Genomic DNA, 25505 nt, shown 5'->3' with positions numbered 1-25505 from the left:
GTACCGAGGTAGCTTGCGTCTCTGTAATTAACATAGGCAAATTTTTATCCCGGAAAATCAAACAGTTCCCACGGGATCTTTAAAAACTAAATCCACGCGGACGAAGTCGCGGGCATCCTTTAGTATTAAATAAGCTGTAAAATGGCAAAACAAAGGCTTATACCAATTTACAGCTTATTATAATTCCGAGGTGAAACCCCTAATATGACTGGGTTAACAAGAGACTTATGTCCAGAGGTGGACGTCTAACGGTGACGATAATGATCATGATTTAAGTGGTAGTGAAATTCACGCTCCCCCGGAGTTTTCATTAGCTGCCGCGGTCACTTACGTCGTTACGTCAGCCATTCATTTATCAAAACATCGCCAAGTATTTGAGCTAGACAGTTATTGATAGTTGTAGCTACTTAAATGCCTTTGTAGAAAAAACTAGTTCATAAATAACACTTGTCTTTCAGCTCAGACTTCGTTAGTAAAGAACCTAAAATTCTATACTCTTTGAATAAAACTTTTTCGGTGCTCAACACATTCGATGAAATGTTTACAAAAGTATATAGATAAGTCATCTTCAGCTTGAAAATGGATATCATTTTAGTAATCAGCAGCCTCAGCACTCTGAAAACTTCAGAAATGTCATAATATCGACACGAGTAAAAAACATTTTTTTTTTATTCACTACTAGCTGATGCCCGCAGCTTCGCCCGCGTGGATTGGTCAGATCCCCTGCAGCATCAGGATTGAGGAGTTGGACTCCAAATTTTTTATGAAACAATGTCGCAAAGTCCCTCTATCGATTAAAAAAGAAATGACGCAAATCGGTTCGGAAATCTCGGAGATTTCGGTGTACATAGGTAGAAAAACACAACTCCCTTTTTGAAAGTCGGTTAAAAAAGTAGCCAATGTTACTCCCTGGTCAATTCTCTACTTGTCTGTGAAAATCCCGTCAAAATCGGTTCAGCCGTTCCCAAGATTAGCCTTTTCAAACAGACAGACAGACAGACAGACAGACAGACAGACAGACAAAAATTTTAAAAACGTGTGATTCGGGTATAGTATCGTTCAAATAACCATATGACCTTAATATGCGGTAGTTATTTCGAAATTACAGACAGACACTCCAATTTTATTTATTAGTATAGATAGTATAGATAGGTAAACGCTTGACCACAATCACACCTGATGGAAAGTGATGATGTGGTCTAAGATGGGACGCGTTTACCTAGAAGATGCCTATTCACTCTTGTTTTAGAGATACCCGGATTGTAATTGGTAGGAAACACACTCACTAAAACAATGAGTAGAGTCATGGTAGAGTCAGTTTTAAATCTACTGCGATCACCAACCCGTCTGTCTGCCCAGCGCAAATTATGGGCAAACCCTGCCATTGGGAGAGGTTTTTAGTCCAGCAGTGGACTGTTATAGGCTATTCATGAAATGGGCAGTGATGGACACTTTTAATAAATGTATCTACAGACCATTTTATACCTACCTACAACAAAATATAGGACACGTCCAAAAGCTATCTATACTTAATCGTTTGTTTCGAATTCAAAATTGACAATTGAATTTTAAACGATCAATTTAGCCTGAACTAAAGTCGTTTTAACAACTATTGAAGCGAAAATGTTATATGAGAATTCAAAAGTAAGTATTTGAATTAAAACGTGGAATTCTAATCGTAGCACGCAACCTTTACTTTGTCTGTGGAATTAGTTTGCAGAGATTTACGTTACAGGAGTTCTGTTCTGTAGACATTAATCCTAAATAGTGGCATTAAAGAATTAGTTTCTTGTTTAAATACAATATTAAAGAACATACTTCTTTTCTTCCTTGGCGCATTGGTGAGCGCTGTCGTCCTAATAATACGTGGACGGAATTCTAGAGAGTAAAAAAAGAGATTTAAATTTATGTAATCCACGCGGACGAAGTCGCGAGCATAGGCTAGTCTAAGTATAAAGTTTATTTTCCAAATTAGTCGAGATCATGATTCTCTCCTCGATAATATCCCAATTGATTTGACCCTCGCACAAGACGGGGAAAGCCGATCCTTTAGGTCTCTAGAGGTCAATGGATAATAACGTGAAATAATGGTGAAAGATATAATATTTTTTTGCCCATCTCGAATTCCAAATTACTTCGCGAAGTCTTTAGAGATTTTTAAGTATTCATCGAACAATCGGGTTTTATAATGATATTCAATATTTTTATACTTACCTAAACAATTTCTAGAAAGATTAGCCGTAACTTTGCTAATTAATTATTTATAAAAGGAGAAGACTTATTGATAAACTAGCTGATGCCCGCAGCTTCGCCCGCGTGGATTGGTCAGATCCCCTGCAGCATCAGGATTGAGGAATTGGAATCCAAATTTTTAATGAAACAATGTCGCAAAGTTCCTCTATCGATTAAAAAAAAAAATACGCAAATCGGTTCAGAAATCTCAGAGATTTCGGTGTACATAGGTAGAAAAACACAACTTCCTTTTTGAAAGTCGGTTAAAAAAGTAGCCTATGTTACACCCTACTTGTCTGTGAAAATCCCGTCAAAATCGGTTCAGCCGTTCCAAAGATTAGCCTTTTCAAACAGACAGACAGACAGACAGACAGGCAGACAAAAATTTTAAAAACGTGTGATTCAGTTAAGGTATCGTTCAAATAACCCTATGAGCTTAATATGAGGTAGTTATTTCGAAATTACAGACAGACACTCCAATTTTATTTATTAGTATAGATTAATGTACAGCTCAAATAATGTAGATGAAACGAAATAAAACCTTTATGAACTATTTTCTGTATTTTTTCACAACTTTTAGGCTTAGGTGGACATCTATTTTCTTATATAACTTTAAAACTGCTTAAACGTCATATTTGAGATATTCACAATATGTCACATATTATTATGTACCTACAATTCGAATTTTTTTTTATAATTTTCTCCCCCCAAAAGGGACCGCCATCTTTAACATTCATTAATTTATGTTACAAGTTAGTATTTGGGTCATAGTTTATATAATTATTATGTATTCCTCCTTATAACTTAATCGGTCGAGCAGATTCGAAGCAAATTGACTGTGAGAGATGGACACACGAGTTAATCCCTTACAATTCCGTTTTTCATTTGGAAGTATGGGAACACTTAAAATTGAAAAGATAAAACGCATAATGGAATTCAAGTCGAGTTAGCTCCAGTCTTTTAACCGCAGCATATTGGTTGCGTATTGCAATCAGGCTTTCATCAAAAATGCATTAAGATCGACCCATTTCTCATACCAAGCAGCAAAGTGAAATAGCTCGCGAAATGCCGATAATACTACGCCCGCAGACTTGGGATAGCTAGATGTCGCATGATGATTAAATACTATGAGAATCAACCTCACATACTTTTTCCTACTTATGTTTTTTTTTTTAATAAAAATAGCACACGAGCAGACAGGTCACCTGATGTTAAGTGATTACCGCCGCCCATGAACATTTGCAGCACCAGAGGAACAGCCGATGCGTTGCCGACCGCCCCTTGAATAAGCCCATGATGTTCTAATGGGAACACCGCCGATGGGAGTTGATTTCACAGTTTGCATGCCTATATAACACTCGGGAATATTGTAACTAACTATCTATCAGTGAATTTTTTTTTTAGAATCGGATCATCAGAACCGATGATTACTCCCTACATCCAAACTTACAAACTTTATCCCCATATAATATTAACGTAGATTGTATAAGTATTTTGGAACATATAGAAACGTTTTTAATTAAAATAAACTTTTATTGTGAGCCTTTGAATAATAACCAGTAAATAAATCATAATACAAATAATTGGTAAAGAAATAATAATCAGAAATGTGACTAAATTCGAAAATTTATAAAATCTTTTTTTTAATTGTAAAACCATCATGATGAAAAATATATGAGAAACAGAGGCTTTTCATAAAACATTGTACATTAATTTTACGATTGTTTACTTCTTGTGACCTTTGCCAAATTGAAATTAGTTCGGAAAATATATTTTCATCCCTCAAGTTGGGTCTCGAGCAAAAATTCATCAACATCGCTCGGCTCAACAAAAATTTCAATAAAGGCATACACCAACGACTATGATATTGTAGATTTATAATATTATCCTATGTATAACCGGATAAGATTTTTTTGTAGATTAAACTCGACCTACGATTTATCTGCAATGTTTAAATATGCCATTTATTGTATCAATCGTTGCTTACCCCGGCTTCACATGGGGGCCGACCTAATCCATAGATATATAATTGATATCACATCAATCATCTATTTACTTAACCATTAAAGCAAGTGATGTAAAATTTTTCAATTATCAAATACCTTTTATTAACCCCCGACCCAAAAAGAGGGGTGTTATAAGTTTGACGTGTGTATCTGTGAATCTGTCTGTGGCATCGTTGCCCTTAAACTAATGAACCGATTTTAATTTAGTTTTTTTTTGTTTGTAAGGTGGATTGATCGAGAGTGTTCTTAGCTATAATCCAAGAAAATCGGTTTAGCCGTTTGAAAGTTATCAGCTCTTTTCTAGTTACTGTAACATTCACTTTGTCTGGCATTGGTTTAGGGTTTGCTAGTAATAAAGGAAATCTGTCAAATGTCAAATTATTCATAATTTAAAGTTTATCCAGCGATCGAAAAATGAGCCCTAAGACGCACATACTCGTAACTCCAAAAAGTGCGCGCCCGGAATCGAAGCGGTGACCTAACGAAAATGAGGCCGATCTCTTAACCATTAGGCTATCATCGCTCCAGATCACACTAATATTATAAAGGCGAAAGTTTGTGTGTGTGTGTGTGTGTGTGTGTGTGTGTGTGTGTGTGTGTGTGTGTGTGTGTGTGTGTGTGTGTGTGTGTGTGTGTGTGTTGTGTATGTTTGTTACTCCTTCACGCAAAAACTACTGGACGGATTTGGCTGAAATTCGGAATGGAGATAGATAATATCCTGGATTAGCTAATAGGCTACTTTTTATCCCGGAAAACCAAAGAGTTCCCAAGGGATTTCAAAAAACCTAAATCCACGCGGACGAAGTCGCAGGCGTCAGCTAGTATAGAATACAACTCAGTAAATACGCTTTATCTCAAAATTTACACAACTGTGGATCGCACATTGGGGTATCGTTTTCTATGAAATCACTCGCTGAGATAATGCTGGCTTTGTAACATTCAGTAATGCAACGTTGTTGGTATTAAGCTCCATGTACATCAGTTGTATAAACGAGCGTTTTACTCAATCTCCTACCAACCAACGCCAGCACTCTAGCTAGCATAGTTTTTTCATATTAACAATACACACCTCTACAAACAAGTGTGGTATAGCGGATTCTTACCGTTTTACTTCTGTAGTACGGAACCCTCGGAGTGCGAGTCCGACTCGCACATGGCCAATTTTTTTATTATCACCAATTCACTACATCATTTTTAAACTTAATAAACTATTAAGCAACTTATTCCCAAGCTTTATTTTATCATTTAAATAATCCTTTGCATTATAATAGGAATTTTTAATATGTTTCCATTTTATGAAAACTTTGAATTTCTTGAGAGACATCTCCAGTACCCCATATGACTTCTGAGAGTTTATTATATATATATATATCTACTAGCGACCTGCCCCGGCTTCGCACGGGTAGCTTATTACAAATTTCATAGGGATCTCTATTTTTTTGAAAATAAAATACAATCTATGTTACTTTGGAATAATGTAGCTTTCTACTGGTGAAAAAATTTTGAAAATCGGTTCAGTAGTTCCAGAGATTACCTCTTTATAATATACTAGCTGATGCCTGCGACTTCGTCCGCGTGGATTTACATTTTTCAAAATCCCGCGGAAACTCTTTGATTTTTCGGGATAAAAAGTAGCCTGTGTGTTAATTCAGGGTATAATCTATCTGCATTCCAAATTTCATCTAAATCCGTTCTGCCGTTTTTGCGTGATTGAGTAACAAACATCCAAACATCCAAACTTTCACATTTATTATATTAGTAGAATTAGTATAGATGAAGAGCCGTGGAATAGGAACTCTAACAAAACCACATTCATGAACAACGATGGGTGTAGATGGGAAGCGGTTGTAGCAAAGTTGCAATCGCGCGATTAATGGCTAGCCTAAAGTGCATGTTGTTTGGTGAGCAAATGTTTGTGTGCTCACAAGCTCAGTGGACAGGCAGCTTAACAGAAATGATTGTGTACACTCAGTACAGTGCATACATTGGTAATGTGGTTTACGCGACCATTGGAGCGGCAAATGTGTGCATAGCATTGGAGATGTCAGGTTTATATTGCTATATTACATTTGGTACATTTGGTGTGGTATTATCACACAACCTCTGGCGAACACAGAGGTTGTTAAGAGAAATTACTCGCTGTTATGCTTCTGAGTGAGGAACTGGCTCAGTATCAAAACGCAAGCAGAGAGTTCATTCTTAGGGTTCCGTACAAGAAGGGTGCCAACGAGCCCTATACTGCCTCCGCTGTCCGGGCGTTGGTCTGTATGTCAGCGGGTTGTATCTCGTGAACCGTAATAGTAGAGCTGTAAAGGCACTTAAAATGTGTATTTCTATAGCCGCTATAACAACGAATAATAAAAATTTGACCCATGAAACGTTTTGCGTCATTATTCCTCATACGCATGGCTAAGGTTTGGAATACTCTTCTGTATTTCCTACCAATTACAATCCGGGTTACATCTTTAAAACAAGAGTGAATAGGCATTTTCTAGGTAAACGCGTCCCATCTTAGGCCACATCATCACTTTCCATCATTTGTGATTGCGGTCAAACGCTTGCCTATAATGAATTAAAAAAAATTATATATGTTTGCTTGCCTATATAATATTATGGTTGTCGTATTTCTCCGAAACGATTAATCGCATTGTGACCAATCTTTTAGTATCAGCTTACACTGAGGGTGTGGTAGGATAATTCCACGAGCTCTAGTTTACTAAGCAGGTTATCTCAAAGCTGAGCGATTAAACGTCAAGGAAAAACCTTTAAAGCACATTTGACATTTAAACATTTTCCTTTTAGTGGAAAAGTGCATATAAAATTGAGTTCAGGTGCCATGAATAATGCATCCGACGAAATGCAATGGGCGATTTGAATATCGACTATTTTTCACATGAGTTACCTTATTCCTTCCTTATTTTATTACTTACTAGAGGATGCCCGCGACTTCGTCCGCGTGGATTTAGATTTTTATAGATCCCGTGGGAACTGTTTGATTTTCCGGGATAAAAAGTTGCCTATTTCGATTACAGGGACGCAGGGAGGGAGTACGGGGAAGCTACTTCAGTACCAAATTTTATACAAATCGGTTAAGTGGATGGGTCTTTAGGAATCCCGCGGGAACTCTTTGATTTTACGGGATAAAAATGTCCTATGTCCGTCCCCGGGATATAAGCTAACCCTGTACCAAATTTCGTCAGAATTGGTTACACTGTTGGGCCGTGAAAGGGTAGCAGACAGACAGACAGACAGACAGACAGACAGACACACTTTCGCATTTATAATATTAGTATGGATTTTTATATAAGTTTATATGTTTAAAAATATCGTGGGAATCATAGATTTCATCAGGAAAAAGGTAGTCTATGTGTTAATCCAAGGTATATCTATCTTCATGGCGAATTTTTACAAAATTCGTCCATTAGTTTAAGAGTAGTAGTAGTGTAAGAGTAACAAACAACACACACACACGCACACATACAAACTTTCGCCTTTACACATAATTTGTGTGATGTTAACAACAACATCCAGACAAGTCGCCAAGACTTCAGGGCGCTAAGAATACAATGTAAATAGTTGTAAGAATTATGTAAATACAATAAATAAAAATAAATAAATAAATAAATAAATGTGATTAGTGTGATGATAATATATTTTTAGCCAATAGACCCTGTAAGCTCGTTAGACTAATGAAACGGAAATAATACACTTAGTTGGTACGTTGGAAGAGGTGTGCCATACAAAATTAGTTATTTTTTCTGCCTTTAAAAATTAAACTTTCTTCATCATCATCATCTCAATCAATCGCCGGCCCACTACTGAGCACGGTTCCGTCTCAGAATGAGATGAGTTTCCGCACTTAGCCAGCGTGGTGGTCTATGGCATACCTACCATAGACCACTTCTTTCTTTTGTCCCGATGTTTTTCATTTACCATAAACGAACATTACACATGACTCCAAAAAGTTAGAAGCACGTATCGGGTAGCGAACCCCGTACCCCACGAAGATTCAAATTTAACGAGTGGTTAAGATGTCGCGACCTCTTAACCACTCGTTAAATTTGAATTTTATACAAACGAAATTGCGGGCATCAGTTATAACTTATAGTCAGAATAATATAAAAAGCGCGAACCTCAAAGAAAAATAACAAATTATGAAAAGCTCGTCATTTCTCGTCAGCCGTTGTTTTTACTTTCCCAGAAACTTCCTCAATTAAACTTATTAAAAAGAAGAGCCTGCTTTGGACACTAGGAACTGTCGTGCTTACGTGTTTTGTTTTTCGATATAGAAACACATAATTATAGTACGCGACAGGTCGAGATGGCAATCGAAGTGGGGATGCTCCAGACTGAGCGAGAATACTCACATCACTGCGTGTTAGAAAAGGAAACACTTCTAGTTAAATGAATGTAGTAAACAATTATTATTTTGCACGTTTCAGAAAGTGAGTTTTTGCACTTACCATAAGTGCGATAATTTACTCTCCGTGAAAAACCACCTGTGAACAAGTGTAAATTAAAAATTTATAACACCCCCGACAAGTGAAGGTTATAGTAACTAGAAAAGAGCTCATAACTTTCAAACGGCTGAACCGATTTTCTTGGATTATAGCTAAGAACACTCTCGATCAAGCCACCTTTCAAACAAAAAAAAACTAAATTAAAATTGGTTCATTAGTTTAGGAGCTACGATGCCACAGACAGATACATAGATACACCGATACACAGATACACACGTCAAACTTATAACACCCCTCTTTTTGGGTCGGGGGTTAAAAAAATATATCAGTGCTATTGATTTTGATCATAATTCCTAGAATGAAACTAAGGACTTTAAGTGCGAAAATTGAAATGTCACTTTCCATGAAAAATCATCTCTGAAATCAAGAAAAATAATATGAAAATGATTTAATAGTAGAATAATTATTATTGGCCCATAACTATACGCGATTAATAAACAAGGGTGCCTGCAAACACAGGCGCATTTTTTATTCCGTTATATCTATAGTCTAATGGGTCCTATGCTATACTGCTATTGAGAATTTCTTGATAAAAATTCAATAACTTTTTGTCTGACTCGGGACTCTAACCCAGGACTTCGTGATCCGCAGCCCAATAAGCTTACTACAACGATAATAGAGTTGATTTCAATGCCTTCCTAATTGGGTACAATTTACTCGATTATTTAACCACACAATAGATGATTACTCGACAGTTCACTCGGGTCTTGAAGCTATAATTTATAGGTCGGATCCGTCGCCGCAATACGACGCCTTGCCTGTGGCAGTTTTGACCTCAAAGCCGATATCTCGTGCCAGTTCTATTACTATTAGTTTGATAATTTGCTTAGATGATATCAGTACAGGATTAGAGTCGAAACAGAACAAAGCGAAACAACGAATTGCAAAAAAACCTGACTGACTGACTGGCTGATCTATCAATGCTCAGCTCAAACTACTGGACGGATCGGGCTGAAATTTGGTATGCAAATAGCTATGACGAGTAGACATCTGTTAAAAAAGGTTTTTTGAAAATTTAACCCCTAAGGGGATAAAATAGGGGTTTGATACCTTTGTAGTCCACGCGAATTAAGTCGAGGGCATAAGCTAGCACGTATATGGATGTAAAATAGTATTATTATAAATCACAAGTTTGTTTCCGAATAGAGGTGAAAACTCCATTCCTTCGCCCTCATAGTCCCTCGGGACGGCAATGAGACACGACCGGAGAGACATGAGGCGCTGGACCTAGGCACATGAGGGCAGGAGTTCAGGCACGGCAGAAGTTTCTCCTGTTTTCAAGTCAGCTAAGAAATTTCGCTTTGTTTATACGGGAACAAGCAATGTTATAAAATTTTCCAAGAAGATTTAGATAAGTTAAAACCTCTGTTAAACATTTTTGAGGCGCTCTGGGGAGCAATGGTTTTTATGGTCTCCATTTTATGTTCGTAATAAGATATTATCATGGTGATTTCAAACACAAAGTATTTTTATAAAAATATTTTAAAAAATCTGAAAAGCTATCTGTATGGTGTAACATGCAGCATACGATATCCACTACCCGACTTGCCACTGCTATGAGTAGTTACGGGGTTTGAGTCCGCTCCGTTGAGCTATTGAAGCTTTTAACATTAGGTACCATATCGGTGACGGGGCGCCTGAAGTTTATACCCAGTCAAAAATTACCCAACGTGCCTAAAGAAGTTTCCACTTCAAATATAAATCGCAATAATTGGCTGGTTTATGAATTCTGAATCTTAAAAGAAGGAACTAATAAATCAATTATACTTGCTCCATTTCCTTGGGTTATGGATTTCTCGAAAAATTTCCTCCATTCTACTAAGGGTTTCCCAAAAGCTTTGATGACAGCAATGACCCCATAACATGCATACTTCAATGTACCGAATAACAAACTAACAATAACAATCGCATTATAATATTTGTTAAAAAACTAATCTTATTTAGTGAGCAATAAGATCGAGACATTTGAAAGTGATTGTAAATATAAATTTGTACTAGAATCATTAGGCGCGATCGCCTTGGACCTTTTCTGGGGGTCAGGCATTCCTGAAAACGTATTGCCATTGGTGAAATTACTCGGCTCGTTGCACTAGTCATATTTTGGATTCTATAGGTATAAGTACAATATGTATACAAGGATAAATTGACTGTCTGTTATTATCAAGGTACGAAGATATGAAGTTAGGCGAGACAACGAGAGTTCATCACAATATTGGTTCATCACTATTAGCTTCCCGAATTGTTGGAAAAAACAGTAACAATACACAAACACACCCACACGCCGAGTTTCTTGCTGGTTCTTCTCGGTAGGAACGGCATTCTGAACCAGTGGTAAATATTTGGCCGATTATTTCAAAAAGCACTTGTATAAGTTTACTTGAATAAAAATATTATATTCTATTCTATTCCATTCTATCCGTTGACGTTTAGAAGTCTTTTTTCCTTAAAGCTTCTGTAATAGACTTATCCAGATGGGATACACAAAACAATTCCTTTTTGGCTTTTTGGATGTGTAGATATCAGACGGGTGGAAAGAGTTACTTTTTAAAATTAAATCGTTGTTTTTTTTTTCTTCATTTTTATTAAAAAGCATCGTGAGCTTGCTCAATGTGACTCACACTGCTCAATTCGTTCACAAATTGCTCCAATAAACCTAGTCTGCATATAAAGTGTACGTATATTTCAGGCTTCACCCGAGCTACAGCACCTTATTGTCATTCGTGGCGGGTTGGGATCAAATTGTCTTATTACGGTCAATAAACCGCGAGAGATGTGTGAGCTCCCCGCTACATTTCTACGCTTAGTGCAAAGTCACATCAAAGACAATACGCGCTACAAAAAGCTGTTACACTTCAATAGTAAGTGCCCGCGACTTTGTTTGTAACTGAACAACTTTCAAAAGTCATACTAAAAACCGGTCAAATGTGAGTCGGACTCGATCAGAAGATCGATAAGAAGGGTCCCTACATCGTAGCTACAAAAAATAACACTTTTTTTTTGTGATGTAACCACAAGTTCACGGTTTTCAGATTTTTTCCTTTACTTGGGCTATAAATCAATACCCTACAGGTTTTGATTGCCTTGATCTTGATGACACGACAAACAGACAGACAGTCAACGAAGTGATCCTATAAAACCATTACCACGCTAATTTTTAACAACCAAAAATTATAATATTGTCGCTTGATGATTTGATGCACCTTAACGGACATTGAAATGTTACATTCAAAATATATTGTTTGTTTTAAAATATATTATGAATGTATTATGTATGTATATGTATTACGTATGTTTGAATATATATTATGTTTGTTTTAAATAAAATAAATAATGCATGAATGCAAGATGATCTGTTGTTAAAAGAAGGCAGTGTGTAGGCGGGAAACAAAAAGCCGCATGTCAAACCTAAGCTTTAGCTTGGAATACACGAAATAAAGTGAGCCGTGAGTGGTTGCTTACGATCTTTTATTTTGTCGTAGGTAATTTTTTCGATTTATACTAGGTAACGGTCATATAGTTCAAAGACATGGTCGCTAAGGAACTGGCCATGGGTCCCAACGTGCTAGAATGGTGACCTTTGGGGTGGGGAGCAATTACTGGATTCCGGGTATTTGAGGCAAACTATTTACTTATTTAAACATCTTTATTCAACTACCACTATTTCTGTTAATGAATAATTAAGATAAAAAACAGTTCTTAGTAAAATATCACATTTTCTGATCCCGACTGATTCCAAATATTTAGTGCTTTCAAAAGCGATTTGTATGAAGTATTATATTCAGAGGTTGAATTACTGGCTAAGGGCAGGTAATGCTCAGCGTTCTTGTAAAACATTTGCTCCACACACACAGCCCTTTGCTCTTAGGGACGTTCCATACGAGGATATAAATGAAGCTGCGATCCTAATAAATAACTGGCGTAGACGTGGCAACCTGGAAATAAATGTTTGCGACATGTGTTATTACTTGTTTTAATATCATTAGTCAATGTTAATGAAGAACTCTCAGGCATTCAGATTTCCTCACGATGTTCCTCCTTTAAAGGTAAAATAACTGATATTCAATTGCTTAAAACGCACTAACTGTGAAAAGTTGGAGGTAGACACCTCCAACCTTCCAACAAAAACTCGAGATTGAACTCCGGATCCTCCGAATAGGAGGCCAATGCCTATCACTATGACTACAATTTTAAAGTCATGACAAATATACGTTGAAAGCCGCAACGAAAGAAACCATAACAAACGTCAAAATGTGCGCTTAGTAGAGCTTAGGTATGAAATAATGAAATGTGCCGCTGTAAATAAAACAATTTATTCGTTTTTGTAGTTATTATTAATCTGAAATGGTAACCAAACGTAAAACCAGAACAAGACGTGGGTTTTGTGTATTTTGGAAGACAGTCTATCTATGTATTTTATGTATTTATATATTTATTAACTTAAAAAATATACAGAGCGTTTGTTATTTGTTGTTAATTGTTTTAATAATCACAATAAATAATTCATTGTTGACTGTAGTAGCCTAATTTAAAAATCGTTGCGACGTTGCAGCTCGTGTAGCAAGGCTCTTAGTGTGAAACTTAATAACTCCAAATTCTATGTATAAACACTACTACAGTACCCGTATTAATTTTGCAGGTTCATACAGGTAAGGGATAGAAGAAAGGTAAAGTGGGTAAAGGTTAAAACAAGGAAAGCCGCTGTTTAAAGTTTGACGAATATGAAATTAAGGTTTATGGGGTTAGTACCTATTTTAATAAAGGAATTGGTTTTCTTACATTGATTTTTCATCTATATTTTTAAAAATGTCTAGTAATGCTGCTTGAAGCGACGATGATAGGCTAGTTAAAACTTCGGTCTCCTATTTAAGGGGCCGATGTATTCCAGGTTCGATTCCAGAAACATCTTACTTTTCGGAGTTAAATACTAAGAAAACACCGTAAAGATATTTCCTTGCCAAAGAATTCTCCATAATGTTCTGTAATGTTGCATTCCTGACAAAGATGTCTGAAGTCTGGCGATCGGCACTTGGCCAGCTGCAGCGTGGAGAATGTAGATTCTGATAGTATACCCATACACAATAGTGGACTGGCGTTTTTTTTTTAAATTCAGATACAAGCTGTTAATCCTTGACTGCAGTCTCACCTAGTGGTAAGTGATGATGCAGTCTAAGCTGGAAGAGACTAACCTGAAAGTGTTATGGCAATTTTTATTAAGACCACACCCCTTTAGTTTCTACACGGCGTCATTCCGGAACGCTAAATCGCTTGGCGGCACTGCTTTGCCGGTAGGGTGGTAACTAGCCTCGGCCGAAACCTCCCACAAGCCAGAGGAGTGATTTAGAAATTATAAAAACCTCTGCGGGGTATCGAACCCGGGACCTACCACTAATATCACTACAACGCTCGTTAGTGCGCCAGGGAGGTCGTCGATCATAATTTTTACGTTTAGTTTTCGTTTTTAAAATAGTCGGTAAATGTTGTGAATATAAAAACGGCAGACAGACAACACATTCTATTGTTTCTTGCCATGCAAATATTGTACAACCCAAAAAATATCTATTCAAGGGCAAAGGGAGTCACGCGATGTAGTGTGACTAGATACCTACACCTACATTATTTCGTTTGGCACCTATTTCAAGGTCGAGAATCAGACATAATAGGTAAAATTAGTTTTACTCATATGAAAGCTCACTCAGCGGGCGATAGCGGCTTGGAGTTTGTCTGCATGATCAAATCATCATACAACCCCAGCTCAACGGGTTGCGAAGCTGATATGGCAATGGACATTTTATGGACAATTATCTATGTATACATCTGATCATTCCACATAATGTACCTACATAACATACTTATTGCTTTTTTTAAAAGAGTAGCTGATGAGTTTCTTGTTGGCTCTTCTTAGTAGAATCTCCTTTCCAAACCTCGATTAGCATTACGTTGTCCTAATATACGTGCCTAAAATACATACATTTCATTTCTTTGTATTTAATCTAGCAATCTGGATTACAAAAAAAACTGTAAAAAATTGGCCAAATGCGACCCGGACTCGCACATGAAAGATTCTGTACCATGTACAGGAAATAGTTTTTTTCCATGGCGGTATTTTAAATTTTTTAATACTTATTTATTGTTATAGCGGCAAAAGAAATACACGTTTTGTGAAAATTTCTGTATGGTTCACGAGATACAATCCGCTGACAAACGGACGGATGGACCCTAAAAAGGATTGTCGAAATATTTATCAGACTGAAGACAAGATGATTGAGCTAGTTAAATAAATATATCGTTGGCACTTACAGCAAAAATCACTGAACAGTAGTTCTTGTGAAGTTATTGTCTACATTTATATCTCACACGTTACTGTTTCCATGCAATTTAGCAGGCGTTGAACGGGTCCATAAAATATGTCGCGTCGTGACCAGACTGTACTATCCGGCTTTTTGTGATATGACTAGTCATGACAGAGCTTCAGATGATACCTGTGACGTGATAAGAGGATAGTCTAGTGAAGTCTGCCAATCCGCGTTTGGCTTACATGACTATGACCAAACCACTCTCATTCTGAGAGGTGACCCGTCCATAGTAGAGAGTTGGCAATGGGTTGATAATATCAATGCCCTCAATTTTATTTGCGTGGATTTAAGTTTTTCACGAGTCACCCGTTGGTTTTTGAGATGAAAATTTTAATTTAGCACACGCTATTTTGGGAAAAAAGAAACTGATATACCTACCTTATGGTCAGGTTCAGGAGAGAGATGGGTCTAAACTCTAAAGGAGACTAAGAACAAATCTGCCAGCTCCTCGTTTTGATCCGGGTGGCTTAGGTCGCAAGCTTTGCTCTGACAGCAATGAAATGCCGGCAAGCTGACAGCTTTTGGTGTAAAATCTGTCAAAGCTTTGTAACATCTTCCTTACTCAAGTGAGGTTGTTCCCCAGAAACGGGATGCTTATTCGTAATATTCAAAGTGTCAAACTTTTAACACACTTAAATAAAATACATACATAAGTTCAGTTGTGCACGTTCATTACAGCATACAAAGTTACAAGTCAGTCAATTTAGCAAAAACCTACTTTTAAAATATAATTTACGTATAGTACTTAAGTACATACCTATTTAAAAGCATGCAACGAGATAAATCCGTAATTATCTCAATGGCAGCCTGGCATTTAACCATTCATTATTCAGCTTAAAACCCCAATTAAAAAGCCTTTTACCCGGCTTTTATATTTTGAGTTAATTTTATAATACCTACTTATATTATCTTAATTAAAATCTGTAGCCATACTTCCATACTAATATTATAAAAGCGAAAGTGTGTCTGTCTGTCTTTTATCTTTTTACGGCCCATGTACTGAAGGAAGTAAACGAAATTCGGCACAAAGATGGTTTATATTGCATTGATGGAAACGGCCGCAGGCTACTTTGTATTCCCCAAAATTAACAATTCTCACAGGATTTCTAAAAAGTCTAAATCCACGCGAACCAAGTCGTGGGCATCATCTAGTTAGTAATATCTAACACATCTAGTTTTTCCTTTCACCAAAAGTTGCCTGGTAGAGATTGCTTGAGGACTTAGGATTTTGCATACATTTGTTTTTAATGTTAAGTTTCTTTGTTTTGTCTTGATTATTTCATGTTTTGTGAGCGATAAAGTTTTCTATCTATCTATCTAGTATAATTCATGACAGCCAAGCAAACTTTGATGTTTAGAAAAGTTTGCACAACTAGCCGTTGCTTAAAAAGAAGAAAATAGCATTTCATGCGCAACATGAACAATTCACAGTACATTTTGCAGATAGTGCAGTCTGACTTCTATAGTTTCACATTTATTCAAGTCTCTACAATAGTACCTAATGACAAAGAATAGTAACAAGATAAAATAAAAAACTAAAACCCGACTGCAGCTCTGTCCAAAAGAACGGCTTATTTTTAGGGTTCCGTACCTCAAAAGGAAAAACAGGTTCTTTACTTTGTTGTCTGTCCGTCTGTCGTGTCTGTCCCTACTAGAAAAAATCTATAAATCGTGAATTTGTGGTTACATTACAAAAAAAAATTAAAATGTGTTCATGAATAAAGGATTAGTATTTTCAATTTTCGAAGTAAGATAACAGCTATGCCAAGGAAGGTATCATTTGAAAAGGATTTACCAGTACATTCTAAAACAGATTTTTATTTATTTTTATCCACAATAGTTTTTGATTTATCGTGCAAAATGTCGGAAAAAAATACCCGAGTGCGGAACCCTCGGTGCGCGAGTCTGACTTGCACTTGGCCGGTTTTTTGCATGAGTACCTATAGTTAAGACCTGCAGAGTGACCATAAGCTACTTTTTATCGCGAAAAATCTAGGAAAAATAATAATTCCACGGGTTTTTTAAAAACCTGAATCCGCGTGGACAAAGTCTCGAGCATCAACTAGTGAGCATATACTAAGTACAATCTGGAGAACCTTCAAATTGAAACAAACTCAAACATTTCTGAGTTCAACATCAATGATTGTCTTACTTTTTGAATTGGCAGTGTTTGAATATCTAAGTGACATGAACTTTCGTAAGATCTTGTGCTAACTGAATTTCAGTAGTTACTTAGTGTTAGCAAGTGTGAGACGAGAAACTCTCGAGAAACTAAACGCCTTAACACAAACTTTGCTCGGAATGAATGGCTCTCACTAAAAGTTGGGTTTAGTCTTAAGACGTCTTCATCAAAACTACGGTTCATGTTTTCGAAAATTATAAACTCTATACAATTTGTAACTATCAGTTTATTAATCGCAATCCTTCACAATCTCTATGACAATAAGAATTACTATTTCCTGTAGTGTGCGACAGGTCAAGATGGCAATCGGGGTGGGCACGCACAGCCCTTCGCGCTAACCCGGTGCGGGACCGCGCAGGTGACATGTGGGTGTTGGGTGTGCGGTGCGTCTCCCCACCTTATATCCCGATTGCCATCTCGACCTGACGCGTATGATGACACTTAACTACAAGTGTAAATTAAAAATTTATAACACCCCCGACAAGTGAAGGTTACAGTAACTAGAAAAGAGATGTAACTTTCAAATGGCTAAGAACACTCTCGATCAAGCCACCTTTCAAACAAAAAGAAACTACATTAAAATCGGTTCATTAGTTTAGGAGCTACGATGCCACAGACAGTGTATACACAGATACACATGTCAAATTTATAACTATTTATATAATGGGTCAGGGGTTAAAAATGACAGCTCTAAATCACTACCTATATTAGGTAATTATATGAGTACCTACTATCACCTGTCTCCGTTTTTGCTAGCCTTCTGGTTACATCCTGTATACAACAAAATTAGCCACATTGTGACGTTAAGGACGTTAGCTAAACTGACGTACTACGGGAAGTGGCATTAAATAACGATTTTTCTTTCTTTTATGTATTTGTTTTACAGCCCCTGGAAGCAGCTACGTAATTGGCTACTTAATACCCTATCACGTCAAACAAAGGCAAAGTATCAAAATGACGCGGGTCCCCGTCACCCGTCAGCCACGTAATTCGAAGAGCGATGAGCTTTGTGGGGCTACTAAACTTTTTTTTTTAGGTACCTCCAGAGAAACAAGGAGCCCTCATAGGGTCACTTCGTTATTTGTCTGTCTGGCTGTCTCGTCTGTCGTGTCTGTCAAGAAAACCTATAGGGTATACATCTCGTTGACCTAGAATCATGAAATTTGGCAGGTAGGTAGGTAGGTCTTATAGCACAAATAAAGGAAAAATCCGAAATCCGTGAATTTGTGATTAATCACAAAGAAATATTAAAATGTGTTCATGAACAAATAAATAATTGGTATTTTCAATTTACAAAGTACCAAAAAAAGTTTTCCAAGTAAGGTATCAGGTGAAAGGGCTTCTGTATATTCTAAAACAGATTTTTATTTATTTTTTATGCATAATACATTTTGATTTATCGTGCAAAAAGTCGAAAAATACTCGAGCACAGAACCCTCGGTGCGCGAGTTTCACTCGCACTTGGCTGGTTTTTCTTAGGGTTCCGGGTCTACTCAGAAAAAAGCTACCCTCATAAGATCACTTCGTTGTCTGTCTGTTTGTCTTACTATCTGTCTGTCCGTCTGTCGTGTCTGTTGAGACCCATTAAGGGGACCAAAACCTATAGGGTACTTCTCGTTGACCTGAAACCATGTTTGGCAGGTAGCAATCATGTCTTAGAGCGCAAGTAAAGGGAAAATTGGAAAGCCGAGAATTACTGGTTACATCATGTAAAAAAAATCAAAAAAAAAATTAAAGTGTTATTTCTCGTACGATGGTACGGAACCCTTCGCGTGCGAGTCTGACTCGCACTTGACTATTTTTTCAGTTCATATGCCAATGTTTTTTTTTTAAACCAGCAAAAAAAAAACTGAGTAGATCTATCAGGTTATTCGTTTTTCTTATCTTATTTTATTATATAATTATTATTATCTCAACTTAGACTCATCTAGGGTTACTTGTAGGTATCTGAAAAAAAACCTTTAAGATATCTCAAATCGCTTACTTCGTAGCCGTAATATCAATCTATTTTCTAGCCATAAATTCTGTCGGGAAGCGCAAATCCTTGCCAATTTATGGTTTTTAACCTATTTTATAACCTCATTTTAAAATGCCATTTTTAAATCGAAATATCATATCGAGTAGTAGTGCAGTTACGGTGATCACACACGTGGACGTAAGAGGTCAGGTCAGACAGTTACAGGACACAAAATGCGAGTGAAGCAAACGTCTCTGCAGAGTGGTCCTCTTTTTCCTAGAAGAATCTACTACAGAAGTAATTTGTGGTCAACGTAGTCTACGTTTAGACGCCTACTAAGTAAGGATTTTTAGAAATTCCACACGAGTGAGCCAGTAGTGACTGGCTTAAACCTACCTTAATAAAATAGAAAATCGGTTAAGAGCGAGCCGGACTCGCACCCGAATGGTTCCATACCACCGTAGAAGAAATAAAAATTTTAATGTTTGTTAATTTTCATGGTGGCAATTTTAAATTTTTATTATTTGTTGTTATAGCGGCAATAGGAATACACATTCTGTGGAAATTTCAACTTTCTACCTATTATGGTTTATGAGATACAAGTGCTTTTTGAATCGTCAAATAATTTACCACTTGTTCGGAATGCCGTTCCTACCGAGAAGAACCAGCAAGAAATCGGCGGTTACTCTTTTCATTGTTCAATTTACAGCCTGCTGACAGACGACCTTAGCATCCTTCGGGTACGGAAACTTAAAAAGCGTTGTATTATGTAACAGCTGACTTGTATAACACATACGGCACTGAGCTGACACAAGAAGTGAATTAACTCGCCGCGTTCACATTAGAGCGAGTGTCGAGACGCCCCACAGGGAGTGACCTCTGTTCCAGCCCATATATCTTACCAGTACATTACACATCTATTAAGGCTTGGGCATACACGAAACGGAACGGCAGCGGGATGGCAAACCATCACAAAGAACGCGTGTACATATTTTGTATTACAAAAAACTGTGTGAAATACTAAAGGGTTTCCGAGACGGTCAAACGGCTTGACGTCAAGCATGTAGATTTTTGCTTGAGTTAAGCATTTTGACCGTTTACAATGTTCGATTCATGCTTGAGTCAAGCACTTACTTGATTGACGGTTATTGATTCGATTTTATATTTTTAGTTGTGCTATGTTCGTTGATCGTCTCCTAAGCCCTTAAGTCTCATGTAGTATTAGACCTTGTGGAGATACTCTTCTAGGAAAACAACCTCTGCTTTATCGTACAGCCAAATATTACTTTTAAGAACCGCATCGGACATGGTCGCAGTCGCATGTCGCTATCGTTGCGCGTTGTATTCGTCCAAACCTTATTCTAAGTGTCCACTAGCAATAATACTTGCATTTGCTACTTGAATATTGCTGTAAGTTTTTAGTATACAAAGTTTGAATTATCGGTTTTCTGCGAGTGTTTACAAAGTGCAAAAAGCTGAGTTTTGCAAAGCAAATGCGACTACTTGCCAGTAGACACTTTGCCTTAAAAATATAAATAACATATTATAGAACTACTTACTTTACCTTTTGAATCAAATAATGCTAGGTACATTTTAATCTTACTTTAAATTTTGAAATATTTCACTAATGGTAAACTTCACAGAATAGGAAAATAAACTTCGTCAATGAAAATATATTATGAAAAACTGTGCCATTGAATTGAAAATGTAGGAAGAGCAGAAAACTAATCCTTTTACTGTCGCCATTTGCGTCGGCAATTTACAGCCACTTCTGTGGCGTAAATGAATTCAAATTCATTTCTATGGATGCAACTATTTTCCTTAACCATCATCATCATGATCAACCAATCACCGGCTCACTACTGAGCAAGGGTCTCATCTCAGAATGAGAAGGGCTTAGGCCATACTCTAACACACTGGCCCAGTGCAAATGCCAGACTTCACACAGCTTTTAGAATACTATGGAGAACTCTCACTCATGCAGGTTTCCTTCACCAATATTCGGATTCTACACGGCAACGTACCGAAACACTAAATGCTTGTCGGCACGGCCTCAGAATATATAATAGCACGGCTTTGCCAGTGGGATGGTAACTAGCCACGGCCGTAGTCTCCCACCAGACCAGAGCAGAGAGAGTTGAGAAATTGCCAAGTTGCCAAGAATCAAACCCGGGACCTCCACTCATATTAAGACCATAGCACTCACCACTGCGTTAAGAAGGTCATCACTGACGTGACGTTATTGCGGCTCTTACGGCTCTTGAACCTTTTGAAAATCGTGTCCCAAAATGAAATAACCTTGGCCTTTATTTAAGCAGTGATTTAAAGAGTTATTTTTGTTGATGTTTAGGTAAACATTGTTTAGGTTCCAGACTATGTTATTCACATGAAGTTTTGTCTTTGTTTTGTTATGCTCTACATCAAAATGTTCGCAACTTTGGACCCGAAAATAAAAGGATTTATTTAGGTTTTAAAATCGCACGGAGTTTGCTGTTCAGTTGCGATTTTTGAATGTCATACCTATCATTCAAAGGGAACCTGATTAAAGGCCGATTCACACTAAGCACGTACACGTGACACGTGCGTAGTGACGCGCGTAAACCCCTAACACACCGGGTTACGCATACGTCCACGCATTACGCAAACGGTGTGCCATGTTTCATACAGTTCCATACATTACAACGCAATGGTGCGCGCTACGTATACGCTTACGCAACGTTTACGCAGCCTGTGTGAACGAGCTATTAATCTTGTTGTCCACTCGGCCTCGCTACAGCTCACGACAGTTATGAAACGTGTAATAAAACGTCACCTTAACTGATTGGCGTCAAATGTTACCTACATTTGACGCTAGGTAGACTATGAAACAAGGTATCTTTGATGTCATGTCAGCCCTGGCCTAATATTTGCCAGATATGTACCGAGAGTTTCCTCACTCTAGTTCACTCTGGCCTCGCGGGCTCGCTTCATCCAAGATCTCCTTTTTTAAATAATTATAGGCGAGCACTTGACCACAATCACACCTGGTGGAAAGTGATGATGTGGCCCAAGATAGGATGCTTTTACTTAGAAGATAGGTACCTATTAAGTATCTTGTTTTAAGCCTATGCGAGCTTCTGGCTACAAGAAATCCCTACAAGAGTCCTGTAGTGCATTGTAGTGTAGTGTGTAGTGTATGTCCTTTAGTGGACCTCCATCTATTGATGATGATGATGAAGCAAATATACATGATAGCAACATGTATGTAACAAACCGAATGAGGAAATTTTGCTGAAATGTGTCAACTAAACCCGCCGCCCTGTCCACGCCAGTCCTCTGTCAGTCCATCATACATCGCTCAGACCCTTTCCCATCCTTTTGCGATGTCCAAAAATAAAACTCGTACAAGTCGAAGTGAGTGACCTCAATTTATTTATTTATTTATTTATTTATTCAAAGGTACACACAACAGGTTGTAACTAAAAATGGTCCAAACATAAAAACAAAAGATCCTAATCTAAGTGACAACCCCTAATAGGTGTACACAGCAATACTATACCTAAATAAAATATACATTACACAAGATATACACAGAATTTTTAACATGAAGGCTTAAAAAAATTTACAATAATATTTACAATATAAAGTGGTTACTACATGAGATTAAGTATTTAAATGACAAATATGCATAGAAATTAAATCTTATATATATACGAACAGTATTTAAAAAATAAAGATGAAAGAAGAATGTTACGAAAAAAGTTGATGAATTTCTCTTTTAAATTTATTAAAATTATTGTTAAAAATGTCAATATTATGATTTAATGTGAAAAGATCATTATACAGGCGACACATACGAACAACTGGATTATAGAAGGAAGTATTATTCTTGTAAACATTAAGGACAAAAGGTCTAGGGTTTCTTAATCGGACATTAAAATTAATATTAATCAAAGATAGTAATACGGGAGAATCTATTTTGGAGTGAATAATCCTATGTAAAGATATCAAATGGTAATACTTCCGACGAAATTCTAGAGTTTTATAAAATATATAATATATTTATAAAATAAAAAGAGCGCTTTCTCTCCAGTGATGATAGATAACAGAGGATAGTGATTGCCTCCCTGATAAGTCAACGTTTTGCGGTTAATGGTGTCCTTCCATCTGGGTTGCTGTTTTAAGCCATCTGTAATCTAAAAAATACAGCACCGTAAAAGTTGAGCGCGCCATTTTTCTCTAGCAGTCTGACCACTGGATAGGAGATCTTCCTCGTGATCCCTAGCCTCCTACGTATAAAATAAATCAACGTAAAGTAAATAACTATAATATAAGATAGACGCGTTGATTTTTTTTTTGTAGTTCGACTGAAATTCGGCCACCGCACTTTGTCACAATTGTGTCAAGCTCAATTATCAAGATATTCGGTCAACTTCGCAGAAAATATTGTTGTAGTGCACAGGTGTGTGCAAAAAAATAGGTAAACTCCCTTCTTTCACTCATAGTAATATGCCTCGAGCTACAAATGACATAACAAGTTACAAACACCATTATATTCTCATATATTATATATTTCGAAACTATGAAACTAAGAGCCGATCATAAATTGGTGGCATGTCAATGCGTCGCATACATTACTGAAAGTGCTAAACAATTTGCCAAGAAGCTCGACGCGAGACTAATATAATTTACTGCCTAACGGGCTGTGATACTAGTTACGCATGACATGTACAGAGGCCTTAGTATAAGATTTTACGTCACACTAATGTTGATAGATTGCCTTGTTTTAATGTTTAAGTTTGTCCACAGCCAGCACTCTAAGCGGAAATGTCGCGAATCCAAAATCTGTGGTACTGAAGTTTTGAATGGAATTTCGGTTAGGTTGACGTTATTTTGTTTCGCCTGTCGATTTCTACTAACGTTGGTGAGATCACAGTTCACGACAGTTGGGAACTTCTAACAAAACGTCAAGGCTTGGATGTCACTGGCAAATATTAGTACATTTGACGCAAGATAGCCTTAAAGTAGCCCTATTTTTCTTTGATTGTACGTCACCATAGCCTAATATTTGACATATCGTCGATTCAAGATCAAACTAAGAGTTTCCTCACTCTAGTTTACTCTGGTGAGATGTAAATCTTATACTAAGCCCACAGAACATCTTAGGCGTAACACACACTGGCAGCACGCTTAGGCGCGGCGCTTTTCTTGATAACCATGAAGCTTTGAATCAATTGAGCTTAGTATTAGATTATCTGTGTTGATAAAAAACAAAATAACCTTTATTTACTTTGACTTATCAACGGCAGCAAGCGGCAGCACTGGTAATCTCAATCGCCATCAAGGACGGCGTGCATCCATCCGCATCTTTTGTTTTCTATATAGGTACCTATTTCAACCTACCAATTTCGGCATTATGTCATAGCAATAAAGCTGAATTTAGATAGTTACCAAAAGTACTCGTGAGTCCACTGTTACGCTATCCTGGCTATTATTCCTGTATCGAGGAAATATTGACAAGCGAGCGAAACCAAAAGCGTAATTAAATCTAGAAATCTATAACTATTGTTGACTTATTCGAAATTCGTATTCAACCTTTAAACAAATGAACTTGTTTATTAAACATTTTCCAACAAATCACAGTCAAAATCTATTCTAATGTAAATGATAAATTACCTTACTAACAAGATCCAACTGACGACAACCGCCAAAAGCAATGTATCAAGTTTGAATCCGCAAACGACAGAAAGAGCTGAATTAGGTGATATCACGCCATCGCGTGACTTCTGTCAATGACCTTGGATAGCGATTCGTGGCCCACATCATTAGCATGAGAGAAATACACATCAAAGGAAATGCCTAAATAAACATCGCGGACCATAGTCTGAAGGAAGCAACTAGTATTAACATCAGGACCCACAGTACTTAACTTTAAGGAGGTTAGATAGATACGTATGTACTTACGTATTTTTCGTTAGTAGATAACCTCGGGAAGTCCAATATCACGGTAAAGCCTAAAATATGGCCTTATTTTGCTTTGTGTTTATTTATTTACTAAATACCTAGGTACTAAGTGGGATAGAAGCAGGTGTTACTTTTCACAAATCCATAATATGTCTATGATTTACAAGTTACAAAAACAGTCAAAACTGTATGTGGTACAACAATAATAAATAATCCATACTAATATTATAAATGCAAAAGTGTGTCTGTCTGTCTGTCTGTCTGCTACGTTTTCACGGCCCAATCGCTGAACCGATTTTAATGAAATTTGGT

The 25505-nt window shown here is 37.1% G+C and overlaps 1 long non-coding RNA gene across 1 annotated transcript; it reads right to left on the bottom strand.

Annotated features, from left to right (window-relative positions):
* Nucleotides 1-4955: 4955 nt before the first annotated feature.
* LOC123870035 lies at nt 4956-20418 on the bottom strand. The gene is made up of 3 exons (XR_006796991.1): nt 20272-20418; nt 14608-14613; nt 4956-4965 (listed from the first exon to the last, which is right to left on the bottom strand). It is a non-coding gene; the product is annotated as an uncharacterized LOC123870035 (long non-coding RNA).
* Between the last annotated feature and the right edge of the window lie 5087 nt (nt 20419-25505).

Source organism: Maniola jurtina, chromosome 12 (genome assembly GCF_905333055.1).
Source record: "Maniola jurtina chromosome 12, ilManJurt1.1, whole genome shotgun sequence".
Classification (NCBI taxonomy): Eukaryota; Metazoa; Arthropoda; class Insecta; order Lepidoptera; family Nymphalidae; genus Maniola; species Maniola jurtina.
The sequence above is the reverse complement of the archived record's forward strand: the minus strand, read 5'-3'. Positions and strand labels throughout refer to the sequence as shown.